At 35.2% G+C, this 21,718-nt stretch overlaps 1 protein-coding gene across 3 annotated transcripts in view; it reads left to right on the top strand.

Moving 5' to 3' along the window:
- The window catches only part of smg (sterile alpha motif domain containing protein 4 smaug), a 200,910-nt gene that overhangs the window by 115,864 nt on the left and 63,328 nt on the right, over positions 1-21,718 (top strand). The window contains exon 1 of one of the 3 annotated variants that reach the window (XM_069834061.1): positions 9,258-9,318. The exons of the other annotated variants lie outside the window; for them this stretch is intronic. The gene's annotated coding sequence lies outside the window, so the exon portion shown is untranslated. Of the gene's footprint in view, positions 1-9,257; positions 9,319-21,718 lie in introns of those variants that run through there. 3 annotated transcript variants of the gene reach the window in all.

The raw sequence follows: 21,718 nt of genomic DNA, 5'->3' as shown, positions 1-21,718 counted from the left end.
GATAATTGAAGGTGATTTATTCTTAACATTCATGCTAGAAAAGTTTGCTCACAAATGTATGCGGAGCCAAAGGTGCACACGAGTCTTAGAGCAAGATCATGAAGGTTAGAAAACCGGTCTGAAGGGACATATTTCCAAAACCCAGTCAAATTAGGAGCAATGGGTAATCCACAGTGCTCTTTAAATTGAGCACGAAGTTCTGAGTGGTTTTGGATTTCTATTATTTCAATCTGCAAGTATGGGAAGTTTTTCTGAGTCTCAGACACTGAATGTTTGGAAAATGATCAAGATTGCACTGCTCTAAGCTGTTACAAAAAGTAATTTAAGCTTTAATTTAAAAGTGTTGACTTTATTCAACATTAATCTTGAGCTGTCGGTGGGCCAATCAAAAGTCTTGATGGACCATTATTTGGCGTGCGGGCCAAGGATTGGCCATCCCTACCATAGGGCTTCCTCATCCATCCTACAGATAACAAACACACACACACTATCTCTCTCTCTTTATAGCCTATATATTACCGTCTAAACCCGAAATCCGTCAAAACCAGTTTCAACTAGTAAAGACTAGTTCAAACAAATGCATGAACAAAAAGTGTACCTATATGTAAAGCGAGTTTTCGTAAGGTCTAGAATCAGTTAAAGGTTAGATTTGGTTTGTTTAGGCTTTTACCAAACAAAAGCCTAAACAAACCAAACCAAACCTAACCTATCACTGATTCTAGACCTCATGGAAACTCGCTATCTATCTTTTTTAGAACTAGTTTTACTAGTTGAAACTGGTTTTGACGGATTTCGGGTTTTAACGGTAACATATATAAACAGTAACAGTAAATAATGCAAATAACTTTAAAGTCCAATAGAGTATAAATATGATTGAAAGAGAACACTGAAGGATATTTATTATAAAACAAATACAAAATAAGAGAAATAAGGAATAACAGCGATGATGATGATGATGATGATAAAATACAGTACACTTTAAGAGAAAAACTGACAATATGCCTTAAAGGATAGTTATAATTACGGGTTCGGATTTTTATGTAATATCAAGGTGTGAAATATGTACATATTTATGTAAGAAAAATAAGCTGAATATGTACCAAAATATGTGAAATCATGAAAATATTTAATATCAGTATCTGGCAGATATAGGATAGGTAAGACTCTCCGGTTGTGATTTCATAGAGCACCCGACTTTTTTACGGCACACTTGACACATTACTATTTTTCCATCTGTAGTGAAAGCTTCATCCATCGCAATCCATGATTTTATTTTTATCGTTAGGGTTGAAGATACAGGGGCCAATTTAGTTAGATAAAAGCTGTAGGAAAACTCACTTGCACTTTATATTGTAATTACTAAAACTAGAGAACTGAGTGAAATCAATGACACAACAGTACTGCAAGCACTGTTTCGCTGTACTGGATTAGGAGAGAAGAAGAGGTGATGTGGGACATATGCATTTTAGCTGCTCCCTGTAAGAAACAAAGTACCTACTAAAACCTCAAACTATAGGCATTTACAAACTATTGTTTGAAAAGTGACATTTATGTCTCATTCAGAAGGGTAGGATTATTCCAGCCGAGAACCATAATTCATAATTGCTCGGAAAGTCCCATTTCCGTATAAGTCTACTAAATTTAGAGTAAAGAGGTCAAGCAATAACCCGAAAAGTTGTTTATTTTAATCTTTCAACAACTTTCCAGTTTGTTCCTTTACTCCAGCATCTTTTCAAAAGTCGGCTACCTTATTGCGGCTCATGCCAGACTTGATAGGAAGGATTAGGAAGAGGGTGGGTAAGGTTGCAAATAGCATGGGAACGGCTTGTTAAGACGTGTGCAGAACAATTATAATTGGAGACAAATCATGTCGTCCTCGTCCCACTTCACCGCATGAGGGATTTTTACAATACAAGGTAGTTGTATGAGAAAGGTTGCCTTTTGTTCACTCATATTTATAGTGGGCGGTATGGGTTGAGTGCCTCTTTTACTTCCTGGAACTAAGAATGTTATGTTTCGTCCCGAAATATGTCCTTTCTTGCGTAGGTAAAAAGGCTTTTTAAACCTGTGTATTTCAAATTGTAAACTTCCCCAGCAGAAGTTTTTTTTTTTTTTTTTTTTTTTTTTTTTTTTTTTTTTTCTTCCTTTTAGAGAAGTAAAAATGAATAAAACCCCTAAATATGTAGATTTATGTAATACCAAGCCATAATAGACTATGTAATGTGGGGCAAATATGTAGTATCAAATTTTAATATATTAATGGTAATTACAAGATTCGCAAAGAATTGTTATTTATATACGGTTAGGTGGGAAGGAATATAATATGTAATTACATAAAAATCCGGTCCCTAGTTATAGTATAAGTTACGAACTTATGAAAATTTGTATTATGGCTTAAGCCAAATTTGCGTATCTCAATAGATGTTTAAGCAAGTAATTACATGAACTAGAATGTGATTGTTGAATTTACACTTCAATTTTGATATTTTTCGACATGGTCAGGGAGAGAAATCCAGAGCCGTGGAATCGATAATATACTGAAAGACGACGAGTAGGAGGATGTTCTGTGCAGAGGAATAGAATGTAGGATACATGTTCAGGGTTCGAGGTAGTGAAAGGTAAACAGAATGAGTTGCTATAGAATAGAGCAGTGGTTCCAAAACTTTTCGAAGGCGCGACCCACTTTTAGGCGAGACTTCTGTATGCGACCTCCACTCCCGAACTGATGGGTACTTAACCTTATTCCAAAAATATAGATCTCTGTAAAATTGAAAACAACGATAATTTTGCTCAAAATTAGTGGATATCACCCAAAGATAAAGTATCCCATCATCACAATCAGTGTTTCGTCCACACCTGTGGAGTAATGGCTAGCGCGTCTGGCTGTGAAATTAGGTGGCCCGGGTTCGATTCCCGGTCGGGGCAAGTTACCTGGTTGAGGTTTTTTCCGGGGTTTTCCCCTCAACCCAATATGAACAAATGCTGGGTAACTTACGGTGCTGGACGCTGGACTCATTTCACTGGCATTATCAGCTTCATCTCATTCAGACGCAAAATAACCTAAGATGTTGATGAAGCGACTTAAAATAATCTACTAAAATAAAAATACAGTGAAACCTGTTCAAGACGGAAGTGACATGGTCCTAATTTTTTTTTCCGTTGTGGACAGGTTTCCGTGTTATTCAAGTGTGAAGTTGAAATGGAATATTTTATCATTTGTATAAATGAAAAACAAAATGGCATACCGCAAACTGTAGGAATTACAAAATATTCCGTTTAACACTACTGACATTAAATCAGCTTCCTGTCGCTTATTTAATTGGTGAATGATCTTAATGAAAATCTCATTTCCTGTATAAATTGTATCGTAACTCACTCATTAAAACACTATAAAGTTTATTAATTAAACTAAATTTAATATCTAACACTATACTATAATACTGTACTGTATATCACAACACATTATTTAGTTGAACTAGAAGCCATCCATTAGAAGCCTTGAATTCTGGATTATCTAATTTCTTTGCCAGTTAAATGGTTTGCTTTGCAGAATAAGTCCAGAAAGTGGCATGATGTTTGAAAGGGCAAGAAGAATCCACTCTCACAAGAGTTAATTTATTTCTGTGTTACCAGTTGTTTTCTGTTTCCTTTTTATGTCACCATTATTGACCGCAAGCCACTCATTCATGATACGGCCTTTATTTTTTAAAGTGTTAAGTTACACGTGAGTTTTCCATTCCTAAATTTCAACATTATTTTCCATATGCTTCGTTTCTCATTTTCCTCGATAACTTTTACGTCATCATTTAATGATAGTGCAACATTTTTACGCAACTTTTTTTAATCACGAAATCGCAAATACACTTGCGTTCTACCCAGCTACGACAGTATACAGGAGTGAAGCATTGAACATCTTTGAAGGGACTCGTCTGCCTAGTCAACAGGGTAATAAAATTTATGACCACCAGGCCAACACATCCTCGCACCCTCAACAATTTTGCAAAGAAGACTTGTTTTTATCTTAGTGACCTACGTATTTCGTACATTCCTTGAAAGCACATACTGTTTCAAAATATAGTTCACATTAAAGTAGTGTGTCCAAAATATTATTTCCGTTTTGAACAGAAGCAGACAGTTTTCGTTTCCGCGTTGGACAGTTTCCGTTTTATTCAGAAAAAATTACACATAATACATATGAATTTCGCCGGGACCAATAAATTGTTCCGAAATAGACAGGATTCCGGATTATTCAGGTTCCGATTTGAACAGGTTTCACTGTAATACATTAGAAACTTAAATAACTTACTTTAGTTACATTACATAGAGCTGGGAATGTTCGCTAAGAATACACATATTATAGACCCAATGGTATTTTCTAAACTACGAACACTATAGATAGGCAAGTGAGTGTGAATGATTTTCAAATAGCAATAATAGAGAATTGAAAAGTCTTAATTGGATCCCAAGGCGATAATTTTAGTGATGGTGTTACAGGTCGAATTTTTAATGTTACAAACGAAACGAACTCGGGTATTGTGAATATACAGTAGTAGGTGGAAAAGATCAGTATTAATTTTTAGGTCCATGAATAGAGAATCGCAAAAATCGAAATGGGGCATCACTAACGTTTGAATGAGTTTCTTTTTGAGTCTAAGAGGTAGGACGTAGGACAAGAGTTCGAGGGAATGAATTATACAGACACATCATTTTATTTTTACTCACATTTCTAATATTAACCTGGCTATACCTTTGGATTAACGGTTGAGAAACGGAAACACCGTTTGCTATCTCTTCCACGACTGAAGTTCGATGATACTGGCGTAAAATACAAACAAATCACTTTACTCGGTATAGGAGGGAAGAAAAGTAGTTCATCCATTTGCATAAACTATTTAATATCGCGATTTTGAGTTTGATAGTTTTCATTAGGTTTTTGTTCAATCAATTCAGGCTACAATACTGTATTAACAATAAGTGTTTTTACTCACGAACTGAGCTATCCATTCGGACGTATTCATTATGCAGTGTATATTATACTGTCTACAGCACATCAGCGTACAATATAGAGAATGAAGTTAAATTGACTATTACACTTTTACTACGTCACACTACTTTCGACCAATAAAACGGCACGAAAGGACGTCTTTCAACCAATCATGGCTGCTTATCGCACAATTTTATCGCGTCCCTAGCATTTGTTTAATTTTATCGCGTCCCTAGCATTTATTTTTATCACTACCCTAGCATTTGTTTCTTTGTTTGCCAACATTTCAAACTGCACTGGTCTGGCCGTCAAAAAACAGAAAATTACAAACCACTCCAGTCGATGCACATCACTTTCAAATATGACTCGCATTTTGGCATTCAAGAATAAGAATTAATAAAGATCACTGGTCATATATGAAGAGCACCATTCGGAAATCTTGAATGAGTTGAGGGATACACCATGTGCACCAACGAATTCACTTCTTTTACGCACACGACCAATATAACATCAACTGAACCACCAACCACCAAAACATTCAAATTTGAAAATTGTATTTTCAATAATTGTTTCTTTTAAAATTATCCATGTTTATTTTTTATTTCATCATCGTTAATTAAAACGTTTCTTGTTTATTTCATGATCCCTAATTAAAATTTTTCTAACACTTGTTTATATTATTTAGGTTATGTTTGTTATAGCTTCTGCTATATATTATGGATAGTCACGTATCAGAGATTGTTTAATACTAAGATTTATTGAAAATCATCTGTCAAGTGACGTTGATTACTGGGATCCGGATGATTGAAATGGAATGCAAATGTTTTAATAAAAATTAAACTGAATCGACAAAGCCTTCTTGACTAGTAACAGTCCACAGAGTTCAATGATGATTCCATAGTTGGCACAACTGATACCGGTAACAAGAAAAAATCATCATAAGACACTACTGCCATCTAGCGTAATGTTGAGATGATACAATAATACATTTGAAGACAGTTGTATTTTCGTAAGCCAATTAATATTTTGTTGTACACTTTGTTACTTCTAATCTTTATATAGCCTACTTTCTTCTAATCGTGTAATAGTCAATTAAATCCCACTCGAGTTTTGATTTTCTCTAGATAAATCAAAACCTCTAGTGAGGATACTGTTGAAAAAATAATCATAATATGGATATTTAAACACATGTTTGAAAATGGTGGTCATTCATTTCGATACAGGCTTCAGTTCTTTTGTGCATATTATCGCACTATAGACTATTGTACCGAATTCCAATTACCAGTTTCGTCCTTCGTATTAGTAACTCATGTTGAAATAGGCCTAATTGTGTACCTACTCTATAAAAGAGTACCTTACATACTGTAAATTCAATCTTCACTTCTGCCCGATCCGAAAAGATAAAATTATTCAGACATGCTATCTACTGTCCGTCCAAGTGATTTTGTCGTAGAAAAGGGGGAAAATCACGTGAAAGTTAATTACTTAACGAGGCCCTTTTATGTAAGTTATTTTAAACAGTTGTATAGGCTAATATTACGTAGACGTCCAATGCCTAACAGAAAAGAGCTAAGACAGAAACTAGACTTCACAGAGGGGCGAGCAGAAGCGGGTGGGGGAAACTGGGATGCGACGTAGGCAAACGGACAGTACCTGTGCGAAAATATGATTCAATATTGAAAGCTTTTTGTCACTGGAAAACGCGAACATATTTCTGGAACTTACTATATACTCACCAACTCAGTACTGTTAACTAGGCGACTTTGACTATATACACGGCCTTGGTTTTGTGTGGAGTAGGGTTGGAAGTTTACTAGTAGAGGGGGTGGGAGTGAAGTACATTAAAAAACTCAGGTACAATAAAAATCAAAGTAAAAATAAAATGATGTCCCTGTAGAAAAAAGTTTTCTTACATAAGGTCACTTGACTTTGAAAAGCTAAATTTTAATCTACTTCTAAATGTTTTTACGCATTACTCTGAATTGTTTCCATGTTAATACTCCTCCAGGAATGCTTTGTTATTAATCAATGTCGAGAAATGATTGCATTAATGTTATCAATACAGTAATACGATAGTGTGTGGCACAAACTTGGCACTTCATGTTATCGTTATCACTAAGCATTTGAACTGAACATAGCTGCAGAGAAATGTATTTACAGTATAATTATCACATTCCATCAGTTCGGAAACCTGTCTGCTAGCCTGCCGATCTGAACTGCTTATTTGGAATTCACGTAACGGTTGCTGCATGTAGTTCTGTAATATGCAGAAAACCTCTTGGGTTGTTATAGGACAGTGGAATTATGTACCATTTTATTTACTTTGACCAAATAAATATGCGAAATAGTTTTGTAGAGAAATTCGTTCGAAAGCTTTTATAGTACGAGTTAGTAGGCCTATTATACGTCGTCAACACAGAACACTTTGATTCCCACTCAATATCTTAAAGTGGAGGAACAAAATCTATACTAATAATAACAATCTGTAGCCAAAATTTTTCTGGTAATTTTCGATTTTCCATAAATAATTGGTCTTAACATATATAATTAAGTCCACACCTGTGGAGTAACGGTCAGCGCGTCTGGCTGCGAAACCAGGTGGCCCGGGTTCGATTCCCGGTCGGGGCAAGTTACCTGGTTGAGGTTTTTTCCGGGGTTTTCCCTCAACCCAATATGAGCAAATGCTGGGTAACTTTCGGTGCTGGACCCCGGACTCATTTCACCGGCATTATCACCTTCATCTCATTCAGACGCTAAATAACCTAAGCTGTTGATAAAGCGCCGTAAAATAACCTACTAAAATAAAAATATATAATTAACCATCCTGAAACCGAAAATCGCTTTTTTGAAATTTTTGTTTGTATGTATGTATGTATGTATGTATGTATGTATGTATGTCTGTCTGTCTGTCTGTCTGTCTGTCTGTTTGTTACCTTTTCACGCGTTAATGACTGAACTGATTTATATGAAAATTGGAATATAAATTAAGTTCGTTGTAACTTAGGTTTTAGGTTATATGGCATTCAAAATACTTTATTTAAAAGGGGGGTTATGAGGGGACTTGAATTAAATAAATCGAAATATCTCCCTTATTATTAATTTTCGTGAAAAATGTTACATAACAAAAGTTTTTTTTTAATTATTTCCGATAAGTTTTATTCTATGCAAAATTTTGATAGGACTGATATTTCATGAGATAAATGAGTTTTAAAATTTATATAGCTACGCCATCTAAGGCGCTGTAATGAAATAAAAAACAAATGACGTCATCTATTAGGGGCCTTGGACAACAACGAACGAAAGCTATTAAACATACCCTACAGAGAATGTTTGTGTGTGTATGAAGTAATATCGATTAAAGGATATACAAGACTTTTAAAATAACAATATAATACATTTTCACCGCTGCCTCATATTATAGCGTTGTTGTTCCTGCAATAACTCCTATGTGCAATATATAAAATTTTTGAGTAGGAAGAAAAAACACATTTATTCATTCCATGGCAATGGTAGGCCTACATAGGAGATCGTGAATTCTTACATTTTCGAAAGAAAGAAATATAATTACATATCACTATATATGCTGTATCACTAAGTTATTTGAAGGGTTCAGAACCATAGTGGGCCAAGCGCCATTTACTGAAGACGTAGAAAACAAGGGTTAAAATTAAGTTATTACCATAATTCAATGGAAACATATAGCAAGTAATATAAAGTATACACAATAAATCTAAATGACGTCAATGTTCATTAAACTATGGTTGCATGTAATAAAAATTAAGAAACATGTTAAAGGAATTGCCATTGCACCAAATGAGTGATCTCTGGACCAAAATGATCGCATTTTAATTATTTAAATACAATTTAAATTAAGTAACCTATTGAACGATTTATCCTTCTACCAAACACGAATGTTCCCTGGATCAAATGACCTATTTTAATTATGTAATTATTTTATATTTATTTCTAACGGGTACAGCGGAGCGCACGGGTACGGCTAGTAAAAAATATAATTGTATTCGTAGTATGCACAATAGAAGTTGTGTCATTCTGCGTTCTGTAATGCCTGTTTCTGCAATCTTGGTATGAACGCTCACTGAAATCCACGCATCATGACAACATCCTAAAACAGACGAAGATCGCTCGCGCGCGAATGAGACAGAAGAATGTTTTTCGGCCGCTGCGTTATTTTTGTTTACACTCGCGAAGACCTTGAAATTGAACTTCTCTGGGGGCACTGCGAGGACACGCCAGATATCCTTGGGCACAGTGGCGTGCCAGAGGCAGTGAGTGGCGGTGTGGTGTAGCGATGGTGACGTGGGATATTGTTCTAGGTGAGATTAATGAAGTTGAATCTTTTTCTGACACAGAACTGGTTGTATTGAGTTGAGAGTGCGGTTTCAGTGGTTCTTCTCTAACTTCATGAAGATACGGCTGTGTGCAACGAAGCGGTGATCGTAACAGTGACGGAGTAAAAAGTGACACGTGATGAAATAAAAAAAACTACAGTATAAAAGAACTTGCGCTTAAAAATTACCGTCTTCAATGTACTCAAACTCTGTGAATGAACTACAGTCCAAGATATCCTTCAGCTGGTCTGTTCGGTTTCATAAAAAACACCGGGAATGACCGAATATTGAATGACAATCTTGATTCAGCACAGTGGAGATGTACAGTAGTGGCAATAAAAACCGGACCGACCCTTGTAGCTGATTTCAGAGCCTTGTTCACTCCAGAGCACTATAGACTGGTAACCAAGACTTTCGTGGTTCGAGTCCTGCCTGGGAAGGAAACTTTCTATTGTTCCTTATTCAAATTTATCCCCAATACTTTTCGATTGCAGCGATATTTTACTACTTAATTAACTTATTATTCCCAGAACATGAATTTTACCAGCAATCGAAAATTATTGGGAATAAATTGGAATAAAGAAAAAAAAAAAAAGTTTGGTGAATTTTTATTACTGTTCAGCCAGTATAAGAAATTAAAAACAAACACTGGAAATACCTTAGTTTTGTAGTGTGGAGTAGTAGAAACTCGATGTGATCACTGGGAGAGCTGTGATCCCACCCAACCCGCCCTAAATAGGTTCCTTACTTATATAGGAAAATCGTCGTACATGAAGGAGGAAGGCGGCCATATTCCGTCGTTATGACGTTATTTGAGGTGAAGTGGGAGAATGATTGCAGTGTCGCCAACTATGATAACCATATTATCTTACACACCTAACCTAACCTAACCTAACGTGCTACACACCTATTGTAACATTCCATTCCTCACAGTTTCATTTCGTTTGCCGATATTGGCATCCCTGCTACGCCTCTGCTGGAACTCAAGAGTCATCTAGTGGAAATGAAGTGAAACTGCTATTCTGTTAATAACGTTTCCGAAGTTGTTTCTGTGTCATCTGCAAGAATTATTGTGTCATTGTAGTGATAATTGCATTTGTATTGTACAATAAAAATTGAAATGTGTCGTGGCTGAGATAAAAGTGTTCTAAATTGATTTCCAGCGCCACAGTCCCAGTGATAAACGTGTGAATATTCGTTAGGAGTCCGTTGGAAGTGGCAGTAGAGTAATAAAAATTGACCAAAAGTTTCCTTCCCACGAATCACGAAAGTCTTAGTTACCAGTCTATCGTGCTCTAGAGTGAACAAGGCTGTGAAATCGGCTACAAGGGTCGGTCCGGGTTTTTTTTTGCCGCTACTGTACATTAAGATTTAGAACTATATTAAACCGTAGCACACAGTTAATTTCTGTTGTCCTGTTTCTACTTCATTCTCACCACCAATAATAGCTGGTACTTGGTGTCCATTATCGAGCCTGGAATTGGCACTTCTCGGTTGATTTTAACCTGTGTGGTTATTTGTTACCCATTTTTAATTTTCGCGCCAAATGCATATACTGTACGATACCGTGTCTCGTTGCATGAAGAAGGTTGTTTGTAAATTAACCTGTCAAACAATTTTTTTTACCAGATATCATAGTTTGTGTTACCGTAGTGAGAACTGTTCAGTTGGGAACGAGTAATGGAGGTCCTGAACTTAATGTTAACTTTAACAATATTCATTCTTGAACAGAAATCGTTTATAGGCCTATGCTGTAACTTTACTCAATAGAACTAGCGGTCCACACCTGTGGAGTAACGGTTAGCGGGTCTGGCCGCGAAACCAGGTGGCCCGGGTTTGATTCCCGGTCGGGGCAAGTTACCTGATTGCTGTTTTTTTCGGGGGTTTTCCTCAACCCATTAAGGGCAAATGCTGGGCGCTGGACCCTGGACTCATTTCGCCGGCATTATCACCTTCATCTCACTCAGACGCTACGTAACCATAGCAGTTGATAAAGCGTCGTAAAATAACCAATTAAAAAGGTTTTAATGTAGGCCTATATTAATGAGATAATCTGGGTTTGGTAAGGTGCTCAAGCATACCCATGAAGACAAAGCAAGTTCGATAGGCGAACATTTTTAGGGTATCCACTGTTCCTGTAAACACGGGAAACTACAGTATCAAAACGATCAGTTTTCAGATTCACAATAGTAATATGCGTTACAAGAGCGGTATGTTGACGTTTTCATGGTCGAGGAAAAGATTGAAAAAGCGAAACGTAGTTGAGCTTTTTTAATTTCCGAGAACATGAAAACAAACATACCGCTCTTGTAACGTATATTACTATTGTGCGAAGATCGTTTATTACATACCTGAAAGAGGAATTTCTAATTAGTTGCAATGAAATCTCCATCTTGGTTTCTGTTCAATGACGGCAATTTTAGAAAACAAAAATATCTCTCTTCAACATTGTTGCTATAAAATGTTTTCTGTGTTTACTATATTGCAGCAGGCCGTGATATACGTCTGTCTTTTTTCCCCCAGTCTATAAATGCGAACTTAAAACAAACGGTAAGGTTATGTAATGATTTATTTTTCATTTTAATATTTTAACAATATTATTTATATAACATATTGCAGTAATAACATCGGCATCTGGAATCTTGTTGATTTTTTCACGGCTTCCTTAATGTTACTTGTATCAGGAATGCAATAAGTTTCGTGGAGTAGTAGACTTTACTTAATTTTTGCAAATATTTAAAAACAATAATTAACATTGCAATTTAGGTGAAATTGCAGTGGTAAGTTTCCAATTTATAATTATTACTATGTTAAACGTCTCTAAAAATAATATGTTAAAAGCCTAAAGCAGTAAAATGAATGTCGCGCTTAAGCGGTAAGAAGAGGGAAATTGTTATGTTTGTTACGTTGGGAATACTGAATGTGGTATTTCACACTTACCGCGTATTGGTTCTGTGCGGAAAACAAGCAAATACGCACGATCTCGCACAAACGAAATTGACCCTGAACATATTTCGATATAATTTACAGCAGTAGGCATATTTACTCATTATATTTAGATGTCCGAAATTCGATTAGTGCTATCAATGAACTTCTTAAATCTTGGTACCACTTGCTTGACTGTATTCTTTTAAAGGTTACGTTACTTATTTTTTCTTTTACAAGGACTGGATTCGTTACTTGGATTTTGGTCAGATATTACATTATTTTTATTCTTTGAGACTGCTGAACTTGAAGTTTTTTTCGCCATTCTGTAATTGCCAAAATCATAATGGCAATGGTTGAAATACACGAATAGTTATTTTATGTGAATTTGTAGGACACTGATTACAAGGCCTATAGGCCTAGTAAATCGTACGGTTTATAAATGATCAGACATCTTGCTTTCTAATATTATAAAAAGTACGTCCAGCCAGAGCAACTAGAAGAGAACAGTCACTTTGACCTTAGTAAGAGGATTACCGTTGTTAAACATTAGAGTCTACTCATGAATGAACCACAGAAGCAAGACCTTAAAAAGGCAGCATCTCCATAATTGCAGCTATAGTGAGGGTCACATAAGAACAGTTCATAAACAGCAAATATTGCCGTCTTGTCAGTGTTGCCAACTGTTACCAGTTATACGATCCTACGTACTAAATGACTTATTTACTTACCGTACTTTATGTTGGAAGGTTATTCTAAATTATTCAATAATTTGTAACATATTTTCGTAGGCAAATTTTACGAGAAAGGAATCAACATGTCAAGTATTTTGTCTGGCAATATGAAATTCATTGGTTTGACTAAATAATTGACTCTCGAGACCTAACCTAAAAATGATTTTGTTTGACCACATGAAATTATTTTTACTAACTCCGAAAACTTACCTGGCTATAGTTGAATTATAAACACAACACATAAAACAACTGTTATTTATTAATAATATTAATACAGATATTGATTAATTATTAGTATGTTCAAATTTCACTAGCTTCCAGTAACGGCTTAGAAATCTAGTACAATTTTAATTTCATGGAACTCCAGTACCGACAAATATTATTGATATTTGTCTCAGCTGCCAACATACCAGTTACAAAATCACTACCATTTGCAATATTTGTCAGTATCGAAATTCGAAATGAAGTTGGCAAAAGAAAATTCAACCTGCAAACTAGAAAATCACCACAATCCACTAGCATACGTAGTAATGGGGTAAAAATGGTTATGTTTCATCCTTAGGGTATGAAGTAAGCTGACCCGGACTATAATTCTGGAGCAACCTGAATTGTGCAGTTTAATGTTAGGAGAGAATTAGGCATTGTATAATACCGTGCTCCAACCACGAGAAAGTCTCTGCCGGATGAGACGAAGCGGGGTAATGCTGTGAATGAATGTTGATGTCATAAGGTCACACACGTGGGTACTCTTATCTCTATTGGCTAGCTCTCACAGCACAAACCATAACATTGATACAGACATATTGATACTACCCTAGTTACAAAATTAGATCACAGTTAATCTCCTGGTCTTTTAATCTCTCCATACAGGAAATAACACATGCAGGAGAGCGCATGGTTTTTAAACTGATGTTATAACGGTAATATTGTTTATCTACTTCGTTCCAATAGATGACGCAATAGTAAGCACATTCCTTTCACGGTTGATCTCCTGGTTGGAGAACAGTATGTACTAGTTAATGAAAAAGGAATAACTAAGTTTTAGCAGTGTTAAGAGAAAATTCTAATCAATGTTTTTATTAATTTTTTGTAATTTGTGTAATTATTTCATATAAATTATAAAGAATTACATTTTTGTAACAAAAAAATTACCATGTGCGCATTTTAAACTAATATTTCATTTAATAATAATAATAATAATAATGATAATAATAATGATATTTTAGCTGGCAGAGTTAAGGCCGTAAGGCCTTCTCTTCCACTCAACCAGCAAAAAGTGTATATACATATGCATGAACTTACAAAGAATTCAACAATTTAAGTGAGAGTTACATGTATACAAGAGTTATAGGGCTATACGAATTAAACAACAAAATAATATGAACTATTAATTAGACACTGAAATAAGCTGTGTAGCAGAATTAAGCTAAAATACATAGAATGTTAATATATTTCAAATAATATTAGATAATAGAAAGAGATCATTATGAGACAATTTTGAATATACAGCACTATCAGGAATGTGTTTGGAATAATTGTGAAGAAAACGAAGTTTAATGCAGTAATATTATTTCGCAACGTAATAAAGAATTTAATTGCTGCAAAACACGTAAAACGCATGAGTACGAGAAAGTACAGGGACATCATTTTATTTTTATTTCAATTTTTATTGTACCTGAGATTTTGAATGTACTTCACTCCCACCCCTTCTACTAACGAAGTTCAACAGTCTTCTACACAGATCTAAGACCGCATGTACAGTCATAGTAGCCACAGTACGTTCGAAAAATATGTTCGCGTTTTCCAGTGACGAAAGAGCTTTCAATATTGAATTATTTTCGCACAGGTACTGTCATCCATTTGCCTACGTCGTATCTCGGTTAACCCCATCAGCTTTTATTCGCCAGCTAGTGGTTGGGCTGTCTTAGCTCTTTCCTGAGAACATTAATTTCTGTTAGGAATTGGACGTATACGTAATATTATACAACTGTTTAAAATAACTTGCACCATGCACCACATAGGAACACTCCAACATCAGCTAAAATCACACGCATGGCCATACTAGACAGCGGACTCAACAGAAAATAGCTTGTATTATATACGTCTAAGTACTCAATAATAGCATCCACGATTCACAGTAGTCAGCTTGAACAACATCAAAACTCCAACATACAATACTATGGAAAATCAGTGAAAGTGCGTCAAAAAGACAGTTTTTACCAAAAACAGTAAAACAACCCCATTTTTTAACGATATAACAGGCCAACACAGCCAACCATATATGTGATAAAAGTGATATAGTGTATACAGTGTTTTACAGTGTATATATTTTACTTGTTTATATTTAAGTGTAATAATGGTTTTAACATAATTTTCTATTGTCCTATATGGGTTTTCAAAAGATAGAATTTAACAGAATCATAACAACCAACCACACACTGCTTATAGTAATTTTAGCTAAATTAAGAAATCATGAAAGGTCATACACAAGTGAACAACCCACAACATAATTAAGGTCTTCACAACACACAATGACATAGACCCCATATCTGAAGATGACACACACCGAGTGTCGAAAACGTTCATATAAATCCAAATATTAAGATAAGCACAGGTGGAAAACAAAAATTGATATTATAATACAGTGAGCTTATCGGCATCTCCGAAATGAAACTTAAATAAAAGGGCTTCGTTAAGTAATTAACTGTCACGTGATTTCCCTCCTTTCTACAACCTTATGACATAACCACTTGGACGGACAGTAGATAGCATGTCTGAATAATTTTATCTTTTCGGATCGGGCAGAAGTGAAGATTGAATTTATAGTACGTAAGGTACTCTTTTATAGAGTAGGTACAGAATTGTTTCAACATGGGTTACTAGTACGAAGAACGAAACTGGTAATTGGGATTAGGTGCAATAGTCTATAGTGCGATAATATGTACATTAGAACTGAAGCCTGTATCGAAATGAACGGCCACCATATAAAAAGTGTGTTTAAATATCCATATGATTATATTTCAATTTAACTTCATTCTCTATATTGTACGCTAATGTGCTGTAGACAGTATAATATACACTGCATAATGAATACGTCCACATGGACAGCTCAGTTCGTGAGTAAAAACACTCATTGTTAATACTGTACTGTATTTTGATTAAACAAAAACCTAATGAAAATTATTAAACTCAAAAGCGCAATATTTCCTAGTTTACGTAAATGGATGAACTACTTTTCTTCCCTCCTATACCTAGTAGAGTGATTCGTTTGTATATTAGCCTACGCCAGTATCATCGAACTCCAGTTGTGGAAGGGGATAGCAAACGGCGTTGATCCAGAGGTATAGGCAAGTTAATATTAAACATGTTAGTAAAAATAAAATGATGTCCCTGTATATATTGTATTATTCTTAATTGGACTTTAAAAAATGTAGATTCCGTTACTTAAGACCTGTTTATAGACAAGATAATTTCAGATTGTTCATTCACTTCTTCAGATTCGTTAATTTGTATTCATTTGGTATTTGGATGTGGTTATGTTTTGGAAAACATTGACATTTAAATATAAAATAATGCAACATTAATCTGAAATCTGTTACAGATATTTTGTACTTCGAAGAATTGATAGAAAACTTATTTCATTATAAAAAAATGCTTTGTAGTTCTTACATTATAAGTGAAAGCTATTTGCCGAAATAAATTTGAATTGCATAAACACAAGATTTGACACGTGTCGACCCCGTCTCGTGCACACCACTGTGCAAACCAAACAATCCCTCCCCTGCGAGTTGGCTTGCTTTTCCTTCGGATCGATTGGAATACCGTACAGAACTGTCGCGATTTGAGTTCGCGATCGATTGTTCAGTGCAACTGTAGAATTAAACATGACAGCGTTGTGGGATGGACGTGCGCTTCCATGAACTTGAAGCATGAACACATACGAGTACACTCATTGATAAATAGAAACTTTCTAGCACACCCTCGGGAATATGAAGTTTCCCCTGTTCGTACCATGCACTTCAGGGAAACACAGGTTCCGTGTTTGAATCTCTGCAAGAAGTGATTGGATTCGCACTTCAGCTACGTTTACTTCCGGAAAGAATTCTTAATTTCTATTCTGAGTTAGACTGTGGCAGACAGAGCAATTCTTTGTGAGAAAAATCCCTTTACTTCTCCTGGGATGAGTCTTGTTCTTTCAGCGTATATGCAGTAGACTTGAAACAGCTGTAGTCTTAATGTGAAATAATTATTCATTACTAGCCGTACCCGTGCGCTCCGCTGCACTTGTTAGAAATAAATATAAAGTAATTACATAATTAAAATAGGACATCTGGTCCAGGGAACATTCGTGTTTGATAGAAGGATAAATCGTTTAATATGTCACTTAATTTAAATTGTATTTAAATAATTAAAATGCGATCATTTTTGTCTATTTCTTAATTGTTATTACATGCAAATAATTAAAATATGATCATTTGGTTCAGAGAACATCCGTTTTTGGTGCAATTTGGTCCCATCAAAATTTTGCTTGGAATGAAACGTATCGGAAATCATTTTTAAAGAAACTTTTGTTATGTAACATTTTTAATGAAAATTAATAATAAGGGAGATATTTTGATTTATTTAATTCAACCCCCCTTATAACCCCCCTTTTAAATAAAGTATTTTGAATGCCATATAGCCTAAAATCTAAGTTACAGCGAACTTAATTTATATTCCAATTTTCATATAAATCGGTTCAGCCATTATCGCGTGACAAGGTAACAAACATCCAGACAGACAGACATACAAACAAAAATTTCAAAAAAGCGATTTTCGGTTTCAGGATGGTTGATTATATATGTTAACACCAATTATTTTTGGAAAATCGAAAATTACCAGGAAAAATTTTGGCTGCAGATTTATTATTAGTATAGATAATAGACTTAAAACAATAGGCTTAAAACAAGGTTGTCCGCTGTCTCCTTGTTTATTTAATATAATATATATATATATATATATATAATATATATATATATATATATATATATTAATGCACTTATTAAGGACTGGGAAATTGATTTGGCCACACATTTTATGATCGATAATAAACCCCTTAACACTCTGCTCTATGCAGATGATGTAATTATATTAGCTAACACCGAAGACAACTTACAAATGGCAATTCATAGGTTATATCAAAAAGCAAAAGAGTACAATTTAGAAATTTCTATACACAAAACAAAAACCATGGCCTTTATTGGTAAAAATTCTATAAGAACTAAAATAGTTATCAATAACTCTGGAGTAGAGCAAGTAAATGCTTTTACTTACCTTGGCTGCAATCTCTCCTATATTCATTCTCGAGATATAGATAATAAATTAGCCAAATTTCAACAGCTGCTAAGAACAATTAGAAATACACTGTTTAAGAAGGTCCGGCAAGACACAATTTTGAAATTCTACAAAACAATGACCATTCCAACTTTGCTATATGGATCAGAAACTTGGACTCTAACAACTAGTCAACTGAAAAGAATAGAAGCAGCTGAGATGAGATTACTAAGACCGCTAGCAGGCTACACTCTCTATGACCATAAATATAATGAAGACATCCGACAAGAACTAAATATCGCAGCCATTACAGAGACAATCCACGAGTATCGGAGCAACTGGCATGAGCATGATCTACGGATGCCAAATGATAAACTACCCAGGAGATTATTAAATTACAGACCCCTTGGATACCGAGATCGTGGACGGCCGAAGAAGCGATGGAGAGACCAGCTTTTCACCTGAGACGGAACAGGCCAAATGGCCTAAACCCTGATAGCTATTGATGATGATGATGATAATAGACCAAAATGCTTTATCACTTAGAAAATAAAAACTGCAGTAATCTCTTATTCAATTCGATGTATCTACAGTTTCTTGGCAGAATTCGTGACAAACTGTTGTGTTGCTGATGGCGTCTCTGAGTATACTCAACATGCAAAGAGCATCCAGCGCTTCTCGGTCATGTTAGGGCTCGCGATCTTTGCAAAAAAAAATAAATAAATAAATAAAAAAATAAAATCAAATAAAGTGGCGTCGACTGACACCCGTTAATCTCCCCGCGTGCGCCCATGCCTACCGCCCCCCCCCCTTTTAAAGAGAAGATTTGGTTCCACCCGCGTAGGTATGTAAATTCTCAAAACAACAGATATTGAAGTACACAAAAACAGACCTCTTCACGATGAGAAAATCGATGTTCGGTGCGCCATTAGTGACGAAAGAATCGTAAGATTTTTGTACCAGACAGTAAACGCCGATAGAAATATTACCGCAATTTCCCAACTTTTTCAATCAACTGGTCGTTCCAATGTATAGCCTCCACGATCCCCTGACTTTATATCCTGTGGCGATTATCTTTGAGGTACACTGGAAGAGGGTGTGTACAAAATAAATCTACACAATCTAGACAACTGGAAAACAATATCCGACAGGATATAGCCTCCATACGACGAAGTGAACTGCAATGAATGATGAAGTATTTCTTAAACCTGTGTCAAAATTGTATAGGAAAGGCAGGAGGACAATTTCAACATAATATTCGGTAAATTATGCGCGTAAAACACTTTATAACGTTTTATCAATGCGAATAGCCGTGACTACCGGAGTGCGGAATACACGAGACCGCGTGTCGAGAACAAAAATGCCGTGTCACAGACCCAGGCTCGGCTGGTGATTCTGCGTAATAACAATAATTAGACTTCGAAGATGAGGCACATTATTTTATTCTGAAGTTAAGTACACACAGAATAATACTGTTTACAAAATTGTTGGCAAGTAGTCCTCTTTCCACATACGCACACCATGTTAGTCGGATGGAGCAATAAGTTTCAGGCCGAGCAAAGAAAAAATTTAATGTTCACGTGAATGGCAGACGTAAATGTTACGTTGGTTACAATACATTGTGTTATCGTCTCTAAGGTGCAGAAACATAATAATATTATTCCTAGTTCTATAAACTGTTATACAGGACAATACTGTTTACAAAGGTGCTTTGTAACAATTTTATTTTAGTGATAATAATAATAATAATAATAATAATAATAATAATAATAATACTTTATTATTAGAATATGAGGACACATACTATTTGTAGATGTATGCGTACATAAATTACAAAATAAGAAAAAACGGCGACATGAATACAGTAAGTAATAGGGAGCGGATTTTTATGTGCTAAAAAGTATGAAAATATTTGCTAAAAATAAAAAAAAATATTTCTTTTAAATATGACAAAAATACCTTACTTAACTTGGAAAAAAAAAAATGGTACTAGGTACTCACCAACCACACTTGAGTGCTAGTAGTTGGCCGAGAATTGCGGTGAACAACAAAGGTCATCTCGAAATTCTCCATCACAAATGCATGCCGATTATCTCTGAACAACGACTTATACTGTGAAAACGATCTTTCCACATCACAGGACGTCAGATGTGCATATTTAAAGAGAGGAATGTCACAAACACAAACACCGTCAATTTCACCTACAGGCACACCCTCCAATACTTGAGCAACTTTACACATTTTTTATATCCACTGTTTTTCCCAAACACATTCTGGAGTTTGTCCCTTAGTACTTGTACTTCTGAACCTGGTAGCGAGTCTAGTTTAATTTTCACGGGACGCACCTCCCTGTTTCAGACAACAGCTTTTGGATGTTTCGAGTTTTTTATGGTGTCACACAAAAAGCTGAAATTTGCTAATAGGAAAGCCAAATCGTTTTTAAACAACCATCTTTCAGAATATCTTGAAGGATATCGACGGAGGAAGCCCGATAACAGGGAATCACAAGACGTATTGCCTTACTTGATGGACATGAGCGAGAGGCGAGAGATTTGTTTAAATTAAATAATGTTCATACCCGAGCTCTTATCTGTTGTGTTTTACAAACAAAGCGTGGAATGAAATTATCTTCAGCAACAACAAAAATTCGAATTATGTGTTGCAAGATCTCTCCTCCTTGTCCATGTTAATTTATTCTCTAATAATTAACACTGATATGCTGCCTAGCAGTTCTCAGAACTTGAGGCGATACTATTACAAAAATGGATCACGGATACACCACACAGCGCTTAGAAACACGAAGCAACCAAGATTCTTAAAAAGATAACGTACTTCTGAGTGACATAATTGATTTAGTTTTGAAATATTTAAAAGTTCTTTTAAAAATTATTTAAGTACAAAAATTCCAAGATTTATATGTTTATAACAGATTTCCTGAAAATATGTATTTACATAAATTTTTGTGAAAATATGTGTTTTATGTGAAATAAAATTCGGGTTTTAAACTTGAAACTTCATGTTCGGAATTTTTAACTTTGTGTTTTATCACACGCAAAAATAATATTTAATTACATAGGAATCCGCTCCTTAGTAATTAACATAGGTCACAGAAATAGATTTGTCAGATTACTATAAAAGAAACAATATTTAGATAAAACTTTTAGAAAACAATAATTATGTTCTATTTAATATAAATCCGTCGGCCTGGGTGGCGCATTCGGTATATTGCTGGCCTTCTGTGCCCGAGGTTGCGGGTTCGATCCCGGCCCAGGTCGATGGCAGTGTGCTTAAATACCACAGGCTTATGTCAGTAGATTTACTGGCATGTAAAAGAACTTCTGCGGGACAAAATTTCGGCACATTGGCGACGCTGATATAAACTTGGCAATTGAAACAGAATTTACAATATGAAT

The sequence above is a fragment of the Periplaneta americana genome, chromosome 8, assembly GCF_040183065.1.
Source record: "Periplaneta americana isolate PAMFEO1 chromosome 8, P.americana_PAMFEO1_priV1, whole genome shotgun sequence".
In the NCBI taxonomy this organism is placed as follows: Eukaryota; Metazoa; Arthropoda; class Insecta; order Blattodea; family Blattidae; genus Periplaneta; species Periplaneta americana.
The sequence above is the reverse complement of the archived record's forward strand: the minus strand, read 5'-3'. Positions and strand labels throughout refer to the sequence as shown.